The following is a 24018-nucleotide window of genomic DNA, read 5'->3' on the forward strand; positions in this document are numbered from 1 at the left end:
CCTTCTCTATTGCTTTTATTGAAAAGACCAAACTTGTGACATCACTAACCACCTTCCTATGGCTGTTTGCCTCATCTCTGCCTCAGTGGGCTTGGGAAAAAAAAAAAAAAAAAAAAAAAAAAAGAGAGAGAGAGAGAAAAAAAAAAAAAAGAGAAAAAAATGCAACCCAACTATGGCTTTACTAATATGGCAGGAACTGAGCAGTGCCAAACCCGTTTAAGAGACTTACTATCATACCATGATACTATACCCTCCCCCTAGCCACCCCTCTCCTCCACCCCCACCTCCCGATGAAGACTGTCATCTACAACATCCCAAGCAGCGCTTTTTCTCCTGCCACCTACACAAATGCTTAACCCGTGAGCAAACTCCTGCTACCTAGCCTCACCGCAAGCCTGAGCCCTCCTCCGTGGCAAGATGGGGCAAAAAAGAAATAACAATCCCCTTTACCAGGGATTAAGCCCCCTTTCCCTGCGGGATGGAGCCCGGCCGGCTGCGCGGAGAGGGAGATGCGCACCCGGGGAAACGGCTCCCGGGAGGGACCAGTCGACACCTGTAGCATCTCACCCCGCCGGCTCCGACCGCTCCTTTCTGCCAGCTCCGGGTGTCCCCTGGCCTCATGGAGGGTGGGGAGGGGAGAGGATGAGGCTGGACGAGAGGAAGCACCGGCAGAACGATGCTTTGGTGCGGGTGGGTGGCCGGCCGGCGCGAATCCCGTCCCAACACCTGCACCAAAGCATCGTTCCGCGCATGGGGCACCGCCGGGCACAGCTGGCCCCGTGTCTGGGAGCGGGGAAAAGCCACAGTTTTGTTGGGATTTCACCTGCCGGGGCCTCGGTTAGGGCAGGGCTCCACGCCAAGGCGAGGCGCTTGAGGCGGAGGGTTGTTTTCCCAGCCGGGACGCACGGAGGGGACCGGTCGTTTTGTCGGAGCTGGGAAAGATTTCAGCTGCGGGGAGGTGAGGCAAAACCCTGTGTTTGCCTTTCTGGTCAATCCCTCCCTGCCGCGACAAAGCAAACCTTATCATTTTAGGTTTTCTGCCTCCCCTTTCTTCCCTCTTCCCGCCTCAAAGACAATGAGATTTTGGAGAGATGCCGCGCTTGGCTTCTGCCTCCTTTTTCCATACGTATAAACAGGCATAAATCAGCTTTCCTACGAGGAAGTTGACCTGGGAGCTTGGCTAGGAAGAGAAGTCCCTGTTCCAGGTTTGGCACGTTATTCCTGAGCAGGGAATAGGGCCAGGGGGCTGTGGACGGGTATGTGACCAGTCTCCCCCCAAAAAAGCGGCTCAGGAGCGAAATCTTCCCAAAAGGCGACAAGTGGGACAGGTTCAGCTAACTGGGGAGGAGGTGCCATTGCAGCCTCAGAGAGGCAGCAGAAAATAATGGCTAACACCCCCTCACACCCCCAACGCCCCCCCTGGTGCTCAGAGGCAGGCTAACCCCTAAGCTCTGCAAACTTCCCATCCTTCACCTTTGTGAAGTTCCGCGTCTCCCTCCTCCCTCTTGTTCTATTCACAATAAAGCATTTTCGTCATTTCCCCTCCCGGATTTCTATAACCTCAGTTGCACTCGTCCAAGGCTTTGGTTCAGACGGGGAGTTTAACCTCCCCAGTCTTCCCAGGGTGGAAAAAATGGTGTTCAGCAAAAAAACACACGGGCGGGCTGACTGCTTGGGAGTCTGGCGGGGAAGGGAGCGGCAGAACAGCGATTGCTGGACCCATCCTGCGAGGAGCAGAGCCCCCCCGGGGCTTGCACAGCCCCGTCACCAAGCGAGGCTCCCAGCCAGCGAGGTGCGAAGTCCCCGTGTGCTTCCCAAAGCTCCCAGGGTGGTCCTGGGGGCAGGGCTGGTTTGCAGCTGGTAGCAGACGCGATCGCCTGCAGATTCAGGCGGATTTTCTCGCACACACTCATTCTTGCCCGCAACCTTAGCCCTGTTGCGCTCGGCTGTCCCCTGTTGTCATAAAGGTTGCCTTCCTCCCCTTTGGCTCGCCCGTGGCTGTCAGGGATGAGAAACTCCTTAGTCGACGTCTGACATGGGGAAATCTTCTAAATGGGTGAAAATGCCTCGGGAGAAGGAGAAAACCGTTTTTTTCCCCTCCCCATCAGCAAGACCCAGACGTTCCGTGGCACTCAATCCCCGCACACTAACCTCCTTTATTAGACAATGATAGAGTAGCGGAGCAGAGCTGCCTCTCCCTCCCGAGAGCTCCCCCAGTTCAGCTACTGACACAATGCGCGGTTTATTTAGACAATATGCATTTGATTTTATGCTCTCGAGAAAGAAAAAAAAAAAAGAAAGAAAATAAAAGGAAAAAAAAAAAAGCGGTGTGGAACTGCAGAGGGCTTTGCCAAATCTTCTGTCTGGTTCCTAGAATCCAGTAGACACCGAAAGGAATAATTTTCAAATTTGAGGGCAAAGAGTCAGTTATTAATTCATAAAGCCTGTCCCTACTATGTATAGCTGCGCGGTGCCGGCGGCTGGCACCCCGCGGCGGGCAGGCGGCGGAGCGTGGGCGGGCTGCGGCGGGCGGCGGCCCCAGTGAGCTGTCCATGGTGGTGCGGCCCGGCCGCGCTCCGCCCGCCGCCGGCCACCTGCCCCGGGCGCCCCCGCCCCGCCCCGGCCACCTGCCCCGGGCGCCCCCGCCCCGCCCCGGCCACCTGCCCCGGGCGCCCCCGCCCCGCCCCACCCCACCCCGGCCCGGCCCGGCCCGCGGGGCGCTTCGCCGTGGCTGGGTGCGGAGCGGGGGCGCCCGGTGCTACCGGCCCCTGGCCCTGCCTCCCCGCAGGCACAGCCCGGCTGCAGCGTCTTTGCCTCGTAAAGGCTCCGGTGGGAGCCTGACCTGTGGGTGGGGGGCCCGACGGCAACGGCCAGCTCTTGCAGCCCCTGCTGAAGGGAGACTGGCAAAGGGGCCTGCTCCAGATGTTCATGGCCCTTGCAGCCCCTGCTGAGGGGAGACTGGCAAAGGCACCCGCTCCAGATGTTCATGGCCCATGGCATGCTGGCAGTAACATGCTTTCAGCCGTGCATGTATTTATTTGCATTTAGCGCTCTGAAACCTTAAGCTGTTAAGCTGCCTCTCTCTAGGTCTGGTCTTGACTTCAGCTTTAAATATCTCTTAATGTAGATTGGGCTGGTTTGTTTTGTTCCATTTTTTTGGTGACTGGATATCTATTAAATACCAACAGGAACAAACGTGTCTGGTCTACTTAACTTACACAAAACTATTACCAAGCTGGGCTGGCTGGAGAACAAGAATTCAATTTATGGGGGGGTGGGTGGGGGGAAGCTTTGCAATTTGTTTTTGTGCTATGTTGGAACAAAATCCAGCCCTTCAGACATTTTTGTGAGAGGAGACAGCCTCACCTCCTTCCTTGGAATAGCTTAGTGGTTAGTGTACTCATCTGAGATGTGGGACACCAGAGTTCAAGTCCTTCCCTTTCTCTGATTCAGAGCCTTAATCCCTGGACTGTTGGCTTCTTTCAGTTCCATCCCAGACCTAAAAACCTTTCCAATGACATTTGTGATGAACTGATATTTTCCAATGGGTGAAAAATGAATGTTTAGTTAGGGAAAAATTCCCATCTAACAGTTATGCTGAGCAGCCTGGGATTTTTGGTTAAACTAGAAGTCCAGACTGCCATCACACAACAATGTAAGGGAATTGCAAGCTGTGAAAAGAAGTGGTGTGCTAGGAAAAAAGCAGGAGTCTCCTCTGGTGGCACACAGGGCTAGTGTGGTTAAGACATACTTTCTTTAGCTTTAGGTTTGCAGATTATTTTGAAAAAAGGAAGATGCTGTCCTTCCCCGTGGGCACATGGGGATAGTGTGGTTAAGGTATGCTTTCCCCATATATAGTTTTGTTTGATTTTTTTTTTTCCATTTCTTTAGCAAGTGGAACACAAGAGAAAGTTGCGCTTAGGATCATATCTAGTCTTGTTTGCCTTCCCAGATCGGAAGACAGGCTGCCTTTCCACTCTTGGGCTGATGGAAATAACTTGGTTTTGTGAAGCTCGAACTCATGCCTGTGAATCTGGACAGCCAGGTACTGTAAATGCTCTACATAGCCTTTATTTGCTAGCATTTCTTCTTTGTTTGATGTGTTTTGGTTTTACTAATCTAATTATTTTGGTAATCCCCAGCCTGCCTTCCAGGAACTTTGTTGCTTCTTGCTGTTTGTTTTAAAACATAGAGCTGACTGGGCATCCTCTGCTTTGACTCAGATGTGTTTTGCTCCTTCCTTTGCTCCTAAGGTAAAATGATCCTTCATTCTCTCCTTTCATACCAGCTTAATTATCCATTTTCACATCCCTAATTCCCAGTGGAACGAACTGCATCTTTTAACTTTTCCCAGAAGTCATGGGATCTGGTCCAACTCTCACTGAAGCCAAACCAATTCTCTTCACTCACTTTAATTGGATGGTGGTCAGCAACTTACATGGCCATCCCTTCTCCAAATTTTGAGTGTCCTTTGATCTTGCAGTATGGTTACTTTCTCAGACCTGATGTTCCATAGGGTGTGAAGCCTAAGCTGTAATAAGCAAAGTGGAATGACCACCTGACTTGCTTTAAACAAGGCCATGCATAGTGAAATGTAGCCCATAGAGTTGCCAGTGACATGCCGCATAATCAGCTTGGACAGCAGGAGATGTGAGCAAGCATATTTTCAGATGAGCTTCAATTAACCCTTGCAGGTTAGGGTTCTAAATTTACTAGCTTATCAAATGTGAAATTCAATTAACCTGAAGAAATAAATAAGGATCAACTGTACAAGTTGTATATTAGCTGTTATTTGTTTATCCCAAGATAATTAAACCATTTCTTATATCACTCCATCACCTTGTCTTACACTGAGATTAAGTTAATTCTCCTTCATCTCCAGATTTCATCTCTCAAAACCAGAAACAATGGTGCTCTCCAAAAGCTGCTTTTTGTTTCTTAGCAATAGTGACTACTTTATTTCTGCAAACCACTTGAAGCAATTTCAGTGGCTGTGTGAGATGGAAGTGTAAAGGGGCCAAAAAGCTGTTAAAGCAATATTTGGCTTTAACAAACCAAGGTGGCAAGGTCTAATTTTCTGCCAAAAATCAAAATGTAGTTAGAGTTTTGGCGCTGATCAGGACTGGACATTAACAGCCAGAGTTCCTGGGTTCTCACATGTTTACTGAAATCACTCCATCTTCTGAGTCTTTGAGATGACTTGAGTCTTATACAGGTTCTTGAGCTGGCAGATGAGGGAATGACACATAGGAGAGTTTACATGAAAGCAGCCTGTATGACTCAGGGGTGGCCCCTGTAGTTGTAAAGCATGTAAAAACAAAGCAAGCTATACTTAGTGCAGGCTGAGGAGAACTCTAGGAGGGACTTGTAGGTTGCTATGCTGGCAGCACTGAGATCCAAGTTTGTAATACACAGCTTTGACAAAAGGAGGCTGTAGTCATCATTTCTACCTGTAGATCAGAATAGCAGCAAGGGATTGGCTTCTGTTTTATTGGAATTATTTCAATTTCTCAATTACCTTGCATACTACCAGGTTAGAAACAAAATCTTTAAGTGGTTTTCCTGTCTTTGTCCTGTTCGAGTACTAAACTTGCTGTCCAGCTAACTGTACCTTCTTCAATAAGCCATGACCCTGCAGTACGACAAGCATGCCTAAAGTAACCAAAACATTCTGCTTGATGTTGCTTTCTGGGAAAGGCCAGTAGCTGGGCATGGAAATGTGGTAAGCTTCTCAATTCCAGCCCTGAGTGATGTATTCATTTCAAAATTATGCATACACACAGACAGAAAAGGCTCCTGAGTTTCCCACAAAGAGTTAAGTCATTCAGGGCATGTGGCTATGCTAGTCCTTTCCAGAGACCGTCTCAGACCCCAGTTATTGCAGCAATCCCTCGTGTGTGTCCAAACTTGACAAAACTCTTCCTCACTTTATTATTTTCCATCTTTGAAAGCACAGCAGTGAAATTCCTACAAGAACCTTGCACCCGGGCCAGCAGACAAGAAAAACTGACATTAGAATTAAGGGATCCCATTTGTATGGAGAGAAAGAGCTTGCAGGACTCAAGGGGGAATGTCAGACCTGTCAAATCTGTATGGGTTTTTTTGTTAACAGTCCATGGAGTCACAGGCATGAATAGAGAAAAATTGTGCAACAGGCTTATCAGATGGTTGCTTATCACTAATTACCTCTGGGATGCCTTTATCCTCTTTTCACCAAATATCACTGTTTTTGCAGTGTCAGACCGAAAGGTAATTGGTGATAACAACAGCCTGTCCTGTCACAAAGGCAGGGTTTGTTAGACTCATCATTTGTGTGGTTGCAGCCACTGTCAGGCTGTGTCAGACTCTCCCTCAGCCACCTCTTTGAGGGCAGACTCATAAACTCCTTTCATGAAACCAGCCAGCGTAAAGGGCTGGGTCCGTGTGTGGGAGGAAGGGAAACAAATGCTATTTCAGTGACTGCAGATATGAGGAATATCAGCAACCCATGCTGTGAAGACCATCTGCACGCTGTGCAATCTGTCCTTCCAACAGCTCCAGAGCAGGTGGTTTTTAATCAAGGTCTCCAGGTGCTTGTTTATGAAATACTTGGTTTCCAGGGACACATGCGCAGTTTGAGGAGGAGTGTGATATCTGTGCAGTCCTCTGGAATCCTGTACTCATTAGTAAGTAGTGATGATGTACTTGTCAACACTTATAGGAAAGCCAATTTGTACTAAATTATTTAAACCCTACTCAAACAATGATGATCTTATTTAGGTTGCAGGTGCTCAGCTTCAGGCCCAGGCTTGTGTAAGCTGTTTACTTGTTATGTCTTAAAATGCATTTACTGGGGGTGGGGGTGGGGGGCGCCGAGAAAGAAAAACCATGCATGTAAAAATGCGCAAAACAACGTCCTCATGAAATTTCAGGGCCTTTTCCCATAAACACAGAAAAACTGAACTACCACAGTCTTGTTAAGCTTTGCCAAGCACTGGGGCTTCCCATATCCCATGTATGTTCTACAGAGCTTTTGCACAATAGATAGCATCTACAAGCTGCAAATGAGCATTAGGGTTCTGCTGTGTTTGGTGCTATACTGTCCTGTGGTACAAAAATAGCTTCTGCTTAACAACCCAGTGTAAGCACAAGTTGCAACATAGAAACAAAACAAGCAAATAGGGAGAGGAAAAATGGGATAACAATAAACCCCCAAACATTTCAGGTAGCTTTGTACGAGTGCAGCCCACATTCTATAAGGCAGTAACTGCTATATATTAAGGCAGAAGTAAAACTTTGGGTGGAATTTGAAAGTGTGTGAGGAAATGCCTTAATGGCATAAGGGACACAAAGAGAGAAAGTACAGGGAGGTGACGGAGATGCGGATGAACAGGCACGGAAAACTGGCATTCGTAGTAGAGTGAAGATGGGAATAGGGCAAGAACTGAACAGGCAGGTAAGGTGCAGTTCAGCTGTGAAAGGATTTAAAGGGGGAGATAAACGGTGGTGTTTGGGGTTTAGTTTGGTTTGTTTTTTTGTAATTTTAGGGAAGAAGGGGAGAGGAAGCAGAAGGCCATGAATGCTATAAATTGTAGAACTGAAACAACTAGCAAAGAGGATGATTTGGGCAATGCTTTGAGCAGACCAGGTGGTGAACAGCTTGTAATGGCTGAGGGTTAAGATGCAGGGGTGAAGCACCCAAGTGAAAGCTTTTGTATTCAGGATACATTCTGGAGACGTTGAAAGAAGAAAATACTTGAGTGTAAGTCAAGTGATAGAAGCATCAAAATATCTCCCCCCTTCCTGAAATCAAAATCCACAACCATGGATGCAAGGGACAGCATGTTTGATAGGACTCTTATCAATGGTGGGAAATAGTAAAAAGAGTGTGGGTTTGGAGAAGAGCTCAGCTGAAAGCTTCACCAAGTTTAGCTTAAACTCAAGCCTGTACAAGTGAAAGATGGAATAAGGGATGGAATTGGATGGAGGCAATTTCATGTGTCATCATCTTAAAGATAGTTTGAGGGTGAATAAAGGTTCTGTGTTTAGGGAGGCCTCATACTGTGGGTCTTGGTCCATAGTTAAGCTCTTAGCTGTTACAGTAATGCAAACACATAATCACCGTAAAGGAAGGCTTCAACAATGGCACAGTATAAAGCCCGAGGAAAGGGAAGGGGGTGGGGGTGGGTCATCTGGATAAGCTTCCAAATGGCCAAGTAAAGAAACTTAATGAAACACAATGCGCAGTGCAATGTGGAATTTAAACAGGCCGTTGCTGAACAGAAGAACTGAACAGGTTATGAGGATGTGGATAGAGGAGGAGATTTGGGACTTAGCTAAGTGAAAAAGGTTAGAAACTTATTTGAGCGCCTCATTAGTCAAAAGAAGAGGCTAGAAGTCAAACTAGAGACACATGTGAATAGTATTAGTGAAAAGGATTCTAGGGTTTTTTTCGGTGTTGCAAAAGGCATGCCTTCTCATTTGAGGAGAGAAAATGGGAATGTTGTCAAGTATGGGTTGTTTAAAGACAGGAAGAATTACAGCATGTTTAAAACAGTGCTGTGGCTTTCTCTGTCTTATTTTGTCCCATTAGTGTAGGACAGGAATATTTTGCCAAGTGCAAAGTTCACAGGTATGTAATTTTGCTTGTATACTGTAATTCTTATAATGAGCTTCAATCAGCTTCAGTTGGGTTACAGCACAGCATATTTCAGTCTTCCTGTTCCTGAACTTTTACCTTAATAAGAAAAGTATGTCTTTTCTCTCTCTCTCTCTTTCTTTCTTTCTTTTTTTTTTTTTTTTTTAATCCTTCAGGTCCATCATTGACCTTTGCTGATGTGTCAATTTTGTAATAAATTTAGCTCCTACAGTTGGTTTACACCCTGATCCCCAAGCTTTTCTATCCTGGTTTATTTGTTTTTGTGTACAGTTTGATTATACCCCTCTGCTGTCATAGCTATTTTAGAAAAATCTTGAGTTTTGCATTACCTCCTCAAGTAATTCATATGGAAGGTATTGAGATTTTCAAGTTGCTCCAAAGAACCAAACCAAGCCAGACAGTTCACTGAGCTGAAACCATTCTCTCAAATCTCAGTTAAAGCTGATTGCCTAATCTTTCCTATGTAGTGGAAGGTTCCTTATGAATATTGGCCAGGGGACATATCTGAAGCTGTTCTGCATTTCTGTCATTATTTCCAGGGTCTTGCTGTAAAGTACTTCATAAATTATGTAATCACACCTTTAGGTGCAAAACCTACATGTACACAGTTCCATGAAAACACTGCTGGGTGAGGAAATACTGGGTTTTCTTTCCAGTCTCTTTTGCAGAAGTTTCATTATAAGTTTCATTATGTTGTGACAAAGCATGTGAATGCAGTGCTCAGCATAAACACATAGGAAGGCAAAAAGTCTTAATTTTGATTTATTTATATAATCTTGTTTATCTTGCTTTATCCATCATGCTACTGTGTTTTTCATTCTTATGCCATCACAGCACAGGTAAGGTCCATCTTTCAGTGATGTTTATGAATGTTTACTGAAACGAACAGTAAGTGTAGCTGGCCTTCTTAGAATAAATAATTAGATCATATATTTTGTGTGAAAGATAAACAAAAACATTCTGAATGTCAGCCCTTGCTTTACTTCACAAGTTCTCGGTCTCCCTGAGAGTACTACAGAGTAAAGCACAGACAGCATGATTGTAGCTCTGTGATTAAAAATCTTTCCCCAAGACTACTTTTGATTTTAACAGTTGAAATCTGTTTTTATTTATCATACAAAAGCTTATTTCTGTAACAGAGGCTGTTTTAAAAGATGAAGCTATGTCTACTTAGATCAAGAAAGAGACACGATTTCATTATTATGTATAGTATTGTCAACAGTTTGATTATTTAATCAAAACAAGCTATTTAGTAATGATAGGAAATACAGCAAGGTCACAGTAAAGTACAGTAAATGTTTAGCTAGAAAGACAGAAATCTATTGAGATGGTTTCCTTGTTAACCAGAAGCATGGCAAACTTTTAGGCTCAGGGAGTCAATTTAGGTTGCAACAAAGCAACAGTATATAGACATATTGTTCAGTTTACTTTTTTTTCCTCAAGCAGTAACAGAATCTTCAGTTGCAGTATGGCAGAATGAGAGGATGAGAGAAAATGACTGTACAAATCCCTGCAACCAGAAACCTATTTATGATTAACTTTTACACATTTAGAATTTAAGAACATTTTTTCTAAGTCTTCTATGTGACTCCCTGTTTGTGAAGTAATGTAAAGTGTTTGGAGATGTATCGCTTGAGCTGCTGACATAATTAATGATTTCATTAAAAGCATGAAAGGAGTCTCTTGTATTTCTCTGGCATTAGCAAGCCAAGTTCATGTCCAAACTCTAATAACCAAAGTCGCTTTTGCCGATCTAGACTGTTGGTCCTCTTGTTGCAAAATAAAGATTTGAAAGCCAAATATTATACTGGGCTGTGATACTTCCCAGCATGTCAGGAGTGTGACATGTTTTAAATATAAGCAGCTACTATGGACTACAGGCTGGCAGAAAACTTACCAACATTTCACATAACAATGCAAATGGGAAGAATGTAAGCAGAATAATGTGCTTCCAGAAGTTCAAAGGAAACTAATTTAAAAATGAATGTATCCCTCCTAGTTTTCATATAAGATCCTTGCTTAGGTAATCTGCACTCCAGAAGTAATGTTGACCCTTGAAAATTTATGGCAATCCTAAGAAAGCTGCAGTAGGATTTTTTAGGAATAAATTATGAATTTGGGACAGTGCCCTTTTATTTATGCCTTGACGGATTTTTCATCTCATGAGACTTGGGCTAACATCCTGAGTAAGTTGACATGAGTTTGGTTTCTTCATCTTGATTCCTAATGAATAATAAAGATACAGCTGCTACAAAATCCATTCTTTGAAGTAATCCAGAGAAGTGGAACAGAAAGAGTGCTGAAAGCCAGATTTGTGCACTAGACCTATGAGAAAACAAAGCACGTAGGAAGTACAAATAGCCAAACTGACTTCACGGAGACTACCCAAGTGCTTAAGTTAAGGAAAGGCTGCTGAGCTTTTCTGGTTCAGGACCAAGCACAACAGGGGCTAAAATACTAAGAGGGCTGAAACCTGTGTCAGGATTGAGAGGCATTGCAGAACTACATGGGAAACTTCTAGGGCATGCCTGGCCTCAGACAGGATTAGCTTCTTCAACGAACATTAAAGTCGCAGAATGCCCTGCATCAGTCTGTACCATATGTTTGTTAATTTTACAAAAATCTAACTCTCTGATGATGATACAGTTATGAAATCAATGATACAAACTGGCCTAAGCATACACTTGGCATTAAGCCTGCAAGTAGTCTTTTTAAAATCAGCATTCACACACTAAAATATGCATACATATCAAAAGTAAGGAAATTGTGAAACTACATGGACATTAAGGGGAAAAGATGACCCTGTATCATATGTTGGGAAGTCTTTTGCTGATTCATGTTAACATGTATGGTAGCTTCATCTCTTCATCAATTTGAGGACATTATATTGCAATTAAAGTGAAAGGAAAATATAGTTCTCTGGTTATGTGTATTGTTCCATAGGACCTAGACTTACACAAGCCTTGATATCTCAAGGTTTCAGGGAGGCTAAGACCAACCATATTAGGTCAGAACCACGGTGCAGCTATCCCATTGGATTGCCTGTGGCAGGGGCCAGCAGCAGATGCCCAGGCTGATATAGAGTGAATCATCTCCAGTGAAATTCTCCCATCTGTCGGTAATCGTCGATTTAGAGTGACTGGCCAATGCACTGTACCATCATGTTGAATAGCCACCGATAGACTTATTCTTCCTGAATTTTGCTAAAACCTTTTCTGACCTTGGTTACAGTGCTGGCCTCCACAACATCCTGTGGCGGACTTCCACAGTTTAATTATTACGTTGTGCGAAAAAGTACTTCCTTTTGTTTGTTTTTAATGCAGAGGGAGCTGAATTCTCCCTAATTTTTTATGTTATGAGAAATAGGGAATAGTCATTTTCTGCTCATCTTCTCTTTGCCATTCATAATTCTGTAGACCCTATTATATTTCTCCTCTGTCATCTCTTTTTCCAGCAGGGAAGTTGTAACCCATTTCATTTCTCTTCCTGTGCAAGCCTTTCCTTAATTTGTTTTTCTCAGAATAGTTATGCTCTGTATCTTTTCCACTTCTACTGTACCATTATCAACAAAAGACAATGAGGATTAAGAAATTATGCAGAAGTCTGCAAACACACCATGTAGACTTCAGACTGCTTTTCCCTCACACATTTATAGTATTCCATTTCCATGGTCATGTCCAGTTACTCACTGTTGTTCTGCAGCTTTTGTGTGCAGCTTTAGTGCTTCTTGTCCTGAACGGTTTCTGTGTATTCTGTCCTACTGGAGTATTTATAAAGACAACACCAAATAAGAGAAGGGGCTGGGGGGGGGGGGGGGGGGGGGGGGAAGAGGAAGTATAAAGTAAGTCTGCCAATTCTTTTTGCAATTTTCAAAGCTCTGGAAGAACCGTCATCAGGCATTACCTTTAGAAAAGAGTGTAGATTCCAAAATCCATGTTTTGTTACTTTCCCTTGGAAGTCCTGTTCCTAAAAGTCCGACTCTCAGCTTTTGCTTGGCTGTTTGGTTGCATGTGTATATGCTTGTGTGTGCGCATGCTGCTGTGTGTGTGAGCTCATTCACTTTGTGCTCGGGTTAATAAGATATGAGGTCATTCTTTCTTGAGAAATGGTTTTGTGGTCTGGCGAGAGAAAAAAAGCCATGTTCAGCATTTTAAGCTGTCTCTTGCTGGGGAAAAGCTCAACTTTCTTGAGGAGCCCACTTATCACAGAGAATGAAGTGCTATGCTTCAGGTTGTTCAGTCTTAATCCTCTGAATTTATGGGACCAATATATAAAAAAAGAAAATGTGATTATCTGTATATAAATATATATGTGTCTGGATAGGTTGTGCTTTATATATAATAGAAAAATATGTTTAATATGTATTTAACATGTATATAGTATACATATGCATATATGTACATATACCTATACTTGATATATACATTATATATGTATGTTTATGTAGACCTACCTATTTGCAAAGAGCAGCCATTCTGGATAGTATCAGGAAGGTACTCTGTCTAGGGACACTCTCTGAGGTAAACGACTGAGGTATGGTATTTAAATTCACTTTTGAGAACCTGACTTAAATTCACATATTGCTCAATAGAGGTGTGCTTTGGTGCCTAGTGCGTTGTAGTCCTGACTATATCAGTTCTCTCTCTTTTCTCTTTTTAGGTACTTTTTCCCTGATTTAGGGTATTCTTTTATTCCTAGCTTCCAGCTCGTTACAGTGGACATCAGTTACACCCTTTACTTGTATTTACGTCCCATTAAATTTGTAGCATTATTTGGTAGCATTATTCATGTCAGTAGGAGATGCAGGAACCTTTACATGTATCCACATGGAAAAGTTACAGCTTTGGTTGTGAATTTTAGCTATGTGGGTGCAAGACCTTACTTGGAACACATGGGAAGCATGTGAGTTGAGAGTGCAGATATACACAAATAAAATTTGCTCAGACTGAACCTAAGCTAAAGAAGAAATCGCCTTCTGGTAGAAAGTGGGCGAGGGGTGTTTCATTCCAAAGTGAATTGGTTTGGGAAAGTTTTAAGCAACTGAGAATCCAAGATTTAAAAATGCGTGTAGAAGGAGGAGACTCAGGACTGATCTGGTTAGTGAGAAAGGGTTGGCAAGGGATTATGAAACCTCATGTCTGGGACTGCATCTTGTGGTAGGGAAACATTTACCACAGCAACCAGTATGTTACTGGAGGGAGCTGAAAGTCCTTTCCCCCTCCTGCTTTTCTCTCGGTAAATTCACTTTAAATGAACTTTATCTTTTACTATTCAAAAATGCTAAACTGTACTTCTATAAATTGCACATCTGCACCTATAAAGCATCCATTGTGAGGCTTTCCTTGTTTCTCCCAGTATACCACACAACTAGCAGTATATAGTACTGGTAAGTGAGAATATTAATGGGGGTGGCTATAAGGTACGATTAAATAATAAAATCTTAAAACAAACCCAACATTTAATGAGAAGGTAGACTGGCAGAAAAAAAAAAAAAAAAAGGTTGTTACCGACATCATCAGGTTCTGACTACGTGCTTCTTTCCATTTACTCTGACTGCAGAGCTGTGCTGCAGTTGCATAGGCTCCCTTTGCAGCCGACACATCCAAGCAGGAACACCTCATACAACCGCACGCTGAGTCAGTACTAATGTTTAATAGGAAAATAGTGGTTGTCACCCTTTAGGTATTAAAACAATAGCTGAAGTATTAATCATTCTACATTTAATGCAGAGATGAACAAATCTTTTCCCTAAAGTTAAGTATATTTATTTAAGCATTATTTCCGCATCATAACTGATTCAGTTCTCCTGCTATGTTCTGACTGCCAAATGGAAAGAATTAATTTAAAATTACAAAACCAACCATTTTGTTATGTTGTAAAACTATGCCCAATGTGTATTTCAACAAACTGTTTCTTTGGGGTTTTTATTTGGTGAGTTTAGGGTTTATTTTATTTTTTGTACACAGTTCTGTAAGGATTACATTATATACTCTGTTCTTGAAGAATAACTTATCCTGTAGGAACAGGTACACCTTACAATGATTTTTCATCTTCCCAGAACACCCTTCTTCCAGGAACTTTCAAAATACTGTGCAGACTTAAAATATGACTTGCAAATCTTCATATTAATTTGATTTAAAGCCCAAGGAATTACTTCCATTAGCTCTGATGGCTCTGTCTCAGACACTATAACTTTACCTCACATTAAAATGGGATGGAATAGAAAAGCATTTCAAACTGCGTGGCAGTACTCAGTAATATTTCAAGAAATACACACAGAAGGTAATATTTCAAGAAATACACACAGAAAAGGAATACAATACCCATCAAAAGCTGCAGTGCAATTAAAATGTAGTACCTCAAGAGGAGTTCAAGTAGGACATGAACATTATCTTCTCCTCATCTCCTTGTGAGTGCTGCGGTATTTTATATACCAAAAGAGCTTTCCTCTACATTGTCAAATCTTTGCTCAGCCTTTGTCTGACATATACGGACCGAAAGAGTAGTTCAGGAAGGTTATATTAACATAGCCCTTGGGAAAAAAAATTGGAATGTTGCTTTGAAATAATTAATATGTGAGCATCGCTGGGAAATGAACAAACAGTAATTCCAGAGGTAATCCTAATAGTCTCAGCCTGGATGGGAATTGTTAATTTCCACACTCTTATTTGCAGAATTCTTCCCTTTTGTTAGATAGACCGAGGAAGCTCCGAAGGCCTCACAAGGTTTGTTTGAATCTCTGCTTGTACAGAATGCTGAGTTTGAGATTTTTATAAAAATGGGTCTAGAGATGACATGGAAATCATAGGAAAAGAGATTTCCTTTCCCCTGCCAAAGCAGGCCACTCTTACTTCTGCCTTGCTGGAATGCTTTGTGTTCAGCCCCTGCTGAACAACTGCAAAAATCTTACTGCAGGCTATCATCATATCTAGAAAGCTTCACTAAGCCAGATGTAGCACTCAATTGCTATAACTTCTGTTATAACAGCTCCATAACTGACTCTGCAGTTGGAAACATACAGCTGAAGTCCTGGAGCTCACGAATTTTGAAGACAGTAGCAGACAAGCAGTGCGTGCCAGAGTGCTGGGGCTGGGAGCACTCTGAGCACAACCACAGTGCCTGTTCGGATGTTGGGAAGACAAAGGCTAGAAAACAGCCTGTAGGCTGAAGGTGAATGTGAGTCCCCAGGGCTGTGCTAGGATGCTCAACTACATGGCTAATTGAGCTAAAAGCAGCGGTTCTGACTAGTTCAGAGCAGACCAGATTTCAACCCTACTTCCCATTTTCTTGAGTGGAGGGGTTGGTTGTGCCTGGTTCATGATGCCTTGAGGGTTTGCCATTGCCTCTGCCTTCGATCAGACAACGTGACAGCCTCACAGTTCACTGCTTTCTAGTAAACATGTGCTCTTCTCTTCCTCCCCATCACTCTCTGTTGCCGTTTTGGGGTCTACCATTAAGCAAAAATAATTTAAACCAATGAAGGGAATCATGATCACATACATGACCTAAGGAGATATGCTGTATTTCCTTAATCTATTTTCTTTTCTTTTCTTTCCTTTCCTTCCCCCCTGCCCAGCCCCAGCACTTGGTGTATTAGGTCCAAATTTATTTGGTGTATTACGTTCAAGTTACCACATCTTCAGGGTGATTAGGAGCTAAGTTGTTTTCCAGATTGACACAGGGTTCCTGTGAGAAAATATAAAGTTTTTCCTGTCATCAAGGTCTGCAATACAGAAAGCAATTGTAAATTTGTTGTTTCTCTACCTTTGGAAGCCTTTAGATGACAATTAAAGCAACAGCCTTCTTTTACATAATGTGAAATTGCATATTTCACATTAGTAGTGAGCTTTTAATCAATAAAACCCAGAAAAAACTCTAACAGGCATTTATCATTCTCCACTGATAAAATTTGACCTCCAGGCATAACACCACAAGCAATTTCAAGCAAGTGTCATCAGAGAGAAACAGGTTATTCAGTTTATTAAAGAAAGGTCATTCCCTGTGTGAACTGGACATCTTAGGGAAATGTACAGCAAGTTCTATTTCTTTGAGTTAATTTTGCTTTAAAGTGATGTCTTCACCACATCTTAGCCCATAACACTCTCTCTTCCTTTCATTTGATCTCTTTTCTTTGTTAGCTGCTCCCACACTCCAGATCTCTCATCCCAGTGACTAGTTCTTCCTTCCTTGTTTCCTGATGTAGCTGCCACCGTAATGGCCATTGTAATCCTGTGCCTGTCACACTGAGTTCACTTGGCGGACTGGCAGAGCTGTTTTGCCTGTACCAGCCCCAGACAGCCATTCATGGGTTTGTTAGGTGCAGCATGAAGGCAGTTCATGGGGGTTTTAGCTGGTTGCCAAAATAACTCTGGGTTCTGGAAAATACGGTTAAAAAAAGGTGATTTTCAACACCTCTATTACTTGTCCAAATCCGTATTTATTAACAATACCAGGGAAAGGCATGACACTGGCCCTAAGGCAATCCTCGCTTCTGCCGGATTTCAAAGAAGACAAACAATAGAGGTGTTAATGTTATTCAAAAATTGATTGCAATATTCTTATAATGGAAAGCATTAGGCAGCTTGCCTACAGGAGCTGGTGCCAGCGCTCACTACAATAACAGTCTCCTCTGTCTCACCATGCCCAGGCACTATAGGATCAGATTCAAGGCAAAGTGTCAATTACAGTCTGATTTTTATTTTTATTTCAGATTTTCTCATGAGCTCACTTTGCTTAATCAAGCAGTCTAACCCCCAGGGAGGAAAGTGGGGAGGCAGACACGGGGAGGACAGTTTCAGGTCAGCATCTCAGAAGAGTGGGCACCAGTGTGGTGCATGGGATGGGATACCCTTGTAGAGAACACAGCTCTGAAGACCTTGTAGGCTGCTTGGTGTTTCTCATTGTGAATGTTTTCTCTTCTCTGGCCTCATTAGGACAGGATGACCATTGTGTTTCATTGAAATGTCATTAATTCTTCTCACTTGTGCTGTGTGACTGGATTCTCTTCTCATTTATTTAAAAACCTGCCAGGTGTCTAGAAGTACTTCCTATCAGGTGTACGACTGGGATGCCTGTCTGGGACGAATGGGGTTAAGAGATTAGGAAAAGCAATCCTACTGACCTGGGGCACCTCCACAATGAACAAAAAAGACCCCACAGCACATAAAGTGAACAACCAGGATCTCTCCACAGTTTTGTTTGGGGATGAGTTTCACTGGAGAGCTGAGTTTGGCTGACTGTCTTTTGGTTTCTATTTATTGATCTCATCTAAATTAATGACAGGAAATGAGTAATGGAATTCAGCAGTGACAGGCTGCTTATTTAGGCCAAGCAATTTGCATCTGAACAGACAGAGGCTCAGACCATTACTTTACCAAGAGATTTGTTCTGCTGATTTCTAATACACATTCAAAAGATAAAATGTAAAAGTTTTTATGACAACTTTAAAGCACTACTGGGAGGCAATACTGGAAAGTGCTAGCTCTTTAGAGCCTGTTGTAGTGGGTTCTGATAGCTACACCCACTGCCACCAGTGCCAATGGGATGCTGCATATAAGCTGGCCAGAAAGATTTCGTGGCAAGATGGGCAGAGCTGAGTTAGAAGTATTTACTACTTCTCATAAATTCCAAGTAAAACATGCACACCTGCTGGGATAATGTTTAAAATAGTGATTTTAAGTTTGTTTCCATACTGCTTCATCTGTTGTATGTCATTTCCAAGCTACAATGAGGGGGAAGGAGGAACAGAAGAAGCCAGATGAAGTGAGATATTTTTTTAATTTAAATGTGAAGGTATTGCCTGGAGGTATTTTCAGCTACAACCCGAGGTTTCAGAATAGAAGTTTAATTGATGTGATGTCATAAAATAAATAGAATAAATTTATGAATTGATGGTCTCTCAGTCTGGCTCTCAGTGGGTGGCATTACAAAGACCCATCAAGACTGGCACCTTTCTTGGCAGTGTCAGCTAGGAACCTAAACATTAATTTGGCATGGGGGTCACACTGTTCTTCAAGGTGGTCTCTCCAGGTGATGGCTTCAGCACCAGGTTGTATTCATGAGGGGAGGTCTGGGGGGTGGCACAGGAGGCAAAAAGGACTATCAGTGTCTAACCAGAACCTGTATGTGTATCCCTGAAAACTCTCTTCTCCAGTGGTGTCAATCTGACAGCTTTCACCACCACAAAATGAGCTATTAAAATTTCAAGGAAGATTTTTTTTTTGTGCTTTTAATGTCAGGGTGTTTTTCAAGTGCTAAAGGACCCCTGATGGTTGAGACCAGAGGGGTTCGTTCTGCCATACTAAACATGGTCCCCACGCTGGAGAACCATGCTGTCTGCTGTTACTGTGGAATGAGTTAGTAGCGGAGGGATGGAGGACATAAGGGAGGATAGCAAAGCAAGATACCAAAAGAGGCTTGGAGCCACAGAGAAGGGGGAATACTAAGGAAATAAGCTGGTATGAGAAGGTGGACTGTCTAAAATGAGAGCTGGCAAGCAAGTTGCTGAAGTTACAGTTAAGCCTCGAAAGGGACAGGGCTTTGTCTAGAAGGACTTTTGCCAGAACATAATCTGGAAATGTAAGCCATGCAGACGTCTACAGACACAATTATACAGGTAATAGGGCTTATCCCCATTTTTGTAAGGTGAAACTGTCTCTGTGTGGGTGGGGTCAGATGTTGTGAAAGCTGAAGTGCTGTAACCAAACCCAAATCAGCATTTCCCTTTATGGTGTTACATTATTACACCAAATTAGGGTCTGTAGTTCCAGCTGTTGTGTATATAATAGCAGGCTACTGGTGCTCTGCATGCCTGTGAAGCATCTGCCAATACCCTCAATCCAGATGTACAGAGTGAGGTCCGAAGCTGCTTTTTTCTTCTTTATTTAATTTTTTTAAAAAAATTTATTTTATTTGGCAGGGAGTGAAATCTACATCTTCAATGGGAGGGATATTTCCCAGCAGCACTCCTCAGTCTGCGCGTTTTAGGTTATAGAAATGCTGTGATAACAGGTGGTGTGTCTGGGGAGGGAAACCATTTCCAACTAACTCTTGGTGTCTTAATAAGGGTATGTTTGAAAATATCTACCTACGCATGCCATCTCCTCTATGCTGAAAAAAACTGATTTTCAAGCAACATGTAGCACAAGAATTTTATGTAGCTTTATTACATTCAGGTTCTTTGCCCAGGCAAGCATGATTGTGGGGGAAAACTATGTCTGCCCATGTTCATTCATGGATTCCTGTGACTATAGACATCATTATTGCTAAATATAAACTATGTCCTAACAGAAATCTTGATCTAAAGAGGTGATGGAGACAGAGGATTTGTATGGTCTGGGATATTACTCACTGTTAAAAAAAAAAAAAGCCTTATGAAAAGCCTCAGAATTAATACTTGACTGAAGAAACACAATTGTCATAATTATGCAGGTCTGCACTATTATTTTATGTCTTCTCAATACAATGGGAAATTATAAGATACCAGTGAATGCTGCCATGACAGCACAGAAGTACATGCCAGTTGCCAGCTTAATTTATTTTTGGTATGATCACTGTTCCCCACATTCTGAATAAAAGAAAGTTATTAGGAGTGGGAGACAGTAACTCCTAGGTCTTAGTTGTACAGGTCTCACTTCCCTGCCTCCTTCCCACCATCCCATGTCTTTGTATGATTAATTTGTGAAGAATCCTCTTGAAATGCCAGTTATAACTTCCTTTAACATTTGCACAATTTAAATAAAATCTATCAAATTATCAGCAGGAAAAGAAAACAAGGATATGAATGATAGTCTTGTTAAACCATACTATTGCTAAAGTTTTTATGGCTAGGTCAATGGATGCATGCTGAGTCTTGACTTCTGTTAAGGTACTTATTTACTTTCAGAAGGTGTTTATTTCTTTTTCTTCTTTTTTTTTTTTTTTTTTTTTTTTTTTTTTTAGGTGGAAATGGGGTGCCTCTGGCCATGGTCCACCCACATGAAAGTCTGGGAGAATTATTTTATTTATTCCTTTTTGCCACACCTCTTCTGAATTCTGCTTTTTTCTTCTCAAGTCCTAATCTTTGCATCAACTAATTGCTCTTGAAACTCTGCTTTGTGGCCACAATTAAAAATTAATCAATGTGTATTTCCTTTCATGTTCTGGCATTTGCTAAAGTTATAAATATTTGTGCATTTGCATGTATATATGAAGATAAATATATGAAGGAAACCCTTTTATAAATAATATATTTTAAATATAGTGGAATGAACTACTAGCACTGAGAGAGAAAGTCAGAATAAGGCTCATCTAACACCTGAGTCTCAAAAACAGTCTTAAGGTAGAATTTAAGTGAGATTTAACAATATAAATATATAATAAAAACACAGAGTTATATCTTTGCTTACAATTAGTTGTACTGGGATAATCAGGACTCCTAAATTGTCTGGCAGGTTATATTCTAAGCCAACACTTTGTAGAAAGATGTGATAAAAGAAATGATTTCTTCTACATCACCATGGAAGGTTAAATGAGGACTCCCCTTTACATCCGGCCTTCACCAGTAAAACTATGCATGATACTTAATTGACTGAGGAAAAATGAAGGAGGTGCCTACCTGCTATTTGTATTCTAGGCAGAAGCTCTGCCGTCAAAATGGCATCTTGTTTTTGCAGTCCCCTTTCCTTGGTGACTGGTAAGGGCTTTACATTTCATTTTGACTTCTAGACAGTACAATGCCTCAGTATGTGTACTGATTTTAAAAGGATGAGGAACTGGTGCACTAGAGAAAAGAGCAGTCAGGATCTACAAACAGATACACAAAAGTATTAAAACAGGTGAGACCTGAAGCTGCACAGATTTGCATCTCACCTTGACTGGAACTCTAGTCATGCATTCGCTCCCCCAGTCTTTCTCCCTCCTTCCATTTTCCCCCCTCTCCCTTTCTTTTCCTCTACCACTTTTCTTCCTTTTCCCGCTTTCTTTCTTCCCCCTTTCCTTTTCACCCCTTTTCTCAAAATTTTTCATCCTTCATCCTTTTCCCTGCCTTATTCTCCATTTCTCCCACTTTTACCTCTTTTTATCATTTATTATTTTACCTTTTAATCCCCTTTCTTCTATTCCTTTTCACATTTATTTTTGAATTTCAGCATGAGTTCAGACCAGTTCAGGATTGTCAAGTTTTAGGAGACTGTGCCCAGTTCCCCCTTCCCTCGATAACACTTTACTGCCCTTACTGCAGAGGGGAAAATGTCAGAATTCAAAGGAAATGGTCAGTGAACACTTCCCTCAAGGTGACAGCACTCACTCTGATTTACATGGACGTACAAGCAGACTTGAAAAAAGGAAGCATTTAGCTCCATGTCTCAGGGGAAGGGTGGAGCAGTCATGTTTCACGTAGTTCAGAGTGTGATCAAATGCAAAATTTAGGATGCTGGAAAAGTGTCGTGCTGAGTTTTCTTGGTTCCTAGAGAAGGTCTGCCACTGCCAAGCTTCAGCCTTTTCAGTGAGCAGGGGAAAGAACTACTAACACCTATCTTCTGTGAAAAGGTGTTGCCTATTTCGAGCCTAGAAGACAAATATAGAGAAATTTTTGGAAGCAAAGCTTTTCACTGCTGTTAATCTGTAGTGCTGAAAAATACCTAAGTATGTGTGTCCCAAGTTATGACAATGAGAGAGTCCAAAGCACCACATCATGAGGCAGATCATCTTGGGTGCCATCAGACAGCACATACAGGGCAACCAGATGATCAGGCCCAGTCAGCATGGGTTTGAAAGGCAGGTCCTTCTTGACTAACTTGATCTCCTTCTATGACAAGATGACCCACTTAGTGGATGAGGGAAAGGCTGTACATGTTGTTTGCTGGGCCTTCAGTAAAGCCTTTGACACCATTTCCCAGGGCATTTTCCTGGAGAAATTGGTTGATTTGGCTTGGACAGGTGTACTCTTCACTGGGTGAAAACCTGGCAGGATGGCCAGGCCCAAAGAGTTGTGGTGAACTGAGTTAAATCCAGTTGGTGGCTGGTCGCCAGTGGTGTTCCCCAGGGCTTAGTACTGGGGCCAGTTCTGTTTAATATCTTTATCAATGATCTAGACAAGGGGATTGAGTGCATCCACAGTAAATTTGCAGATGACACCAAGTTGGGCAGAAGTACCGATCCACTTGAAGGTAGAAAGGCTTTACAGAGGGATCTGGACAGGCTTGATTGATGAGCCGAGGCCAATTGTATGAGGTTCCACAAGGAGAAGTGCCAGGTCCTGCACTTGGGTCACAACAACCCCACGCAACACTACAGGCTTGGGGAAGGGTGGCTGGAAAGCTGCCTGGTAGGAAAGGACATGGGGGTGCTGGTTTGCAGCCAGCTGAATATGAGGCACCAGTGTGCCCAGGTGGCCAAGAAGGCCAACAGCATCCTGGCTCATGTCAGAAAGAGCGTGGCCAGCAGGGCAAGGAACGTGATTGTCCTCCGGTACTTAGCACTGGTGAGGCTCCACCTTGGATACTGTGTTCAGTTCTGGGCCCCTTACTACAAGAGGTATGTAGGGGTGCTGGAGTGTGTCCACAGAAAGGCAGCAAAGCTGGTGAAGGGTCTGAATCACAAGTTTTATGAGGAGCAGCTGGGGAAACTGGGGTTGTTTGGTCTGGAGAAAAGGAGGCTGAGGGGAGACCTTACTGCTCTCTACAACTACCTGAAAGGAGCTTGTAGTGAGGTGTGTGTCGGTCTCTTTTCCTAAGTAACAAACAATAGGATGAGAGGCAACAATCTCAAGTTGCACCAGGGAAGGTTTAGACCGGATATGAGGAAACATTACTGAAAGAGCTGTGAAGCAGTGGAACAGGCTGCCCTGGGAAGCAATTGAATGTCAATCACTGGAGGTATTTAAAAGACATGTAGATGTGACACTCAGGGACATGGTTTAGTGGTGGATTTGCTTGTGTTAGTTTAATGGTTAGACTCAATGATCTTAAGGGTCTTTTCCAACCCAAATTATTCTATTCTAGCAGAAAGTAAAGGCGTTAGAAAGGATGTATATGTGGTAGCCCCACGCACTGTAGGATAACCAGGAGCAGATCCGTTGAAGGGTGCTAAGGGAGCTGTCCACTACTCTTTAACGCCCTTCGGCAGAAGACGCCCATTGTAAGCTATACAATGCTGAAATAATCAACGACATTTTGCTAAGGCTGAGGGGTTTGCATTCCTTTTGAAAACTCTTTACTTTCATTAATAGTCAGAGGAAATTAGTAAAATGTGTGTATGTGTGTAAGGGAACGTGTTGAAGGTCATCTACAGCTGCCTTTCATTGTTTCCATTTCAGAAGGTCCTATCAACTTCAATACAGTTGTTACTATTAGTTATAATTAAGTCTTACTGGATTTTCCCCCTTAAAGAGCTTTATTAGT

Source organism: Falco peregrinus, chromosome 6, assembly GCF_023634155.1.
Source record: "Falco peregrinus isolate bFalPer1 chromosome 6, bFalPer1.pri, whole genome shotgun sequence".
Lineage (NCBI taxonomy): Eukaryota > Metazoa > Chordata > Aves > Falconiformes > Falconidae > Falco > Falco peregrinus.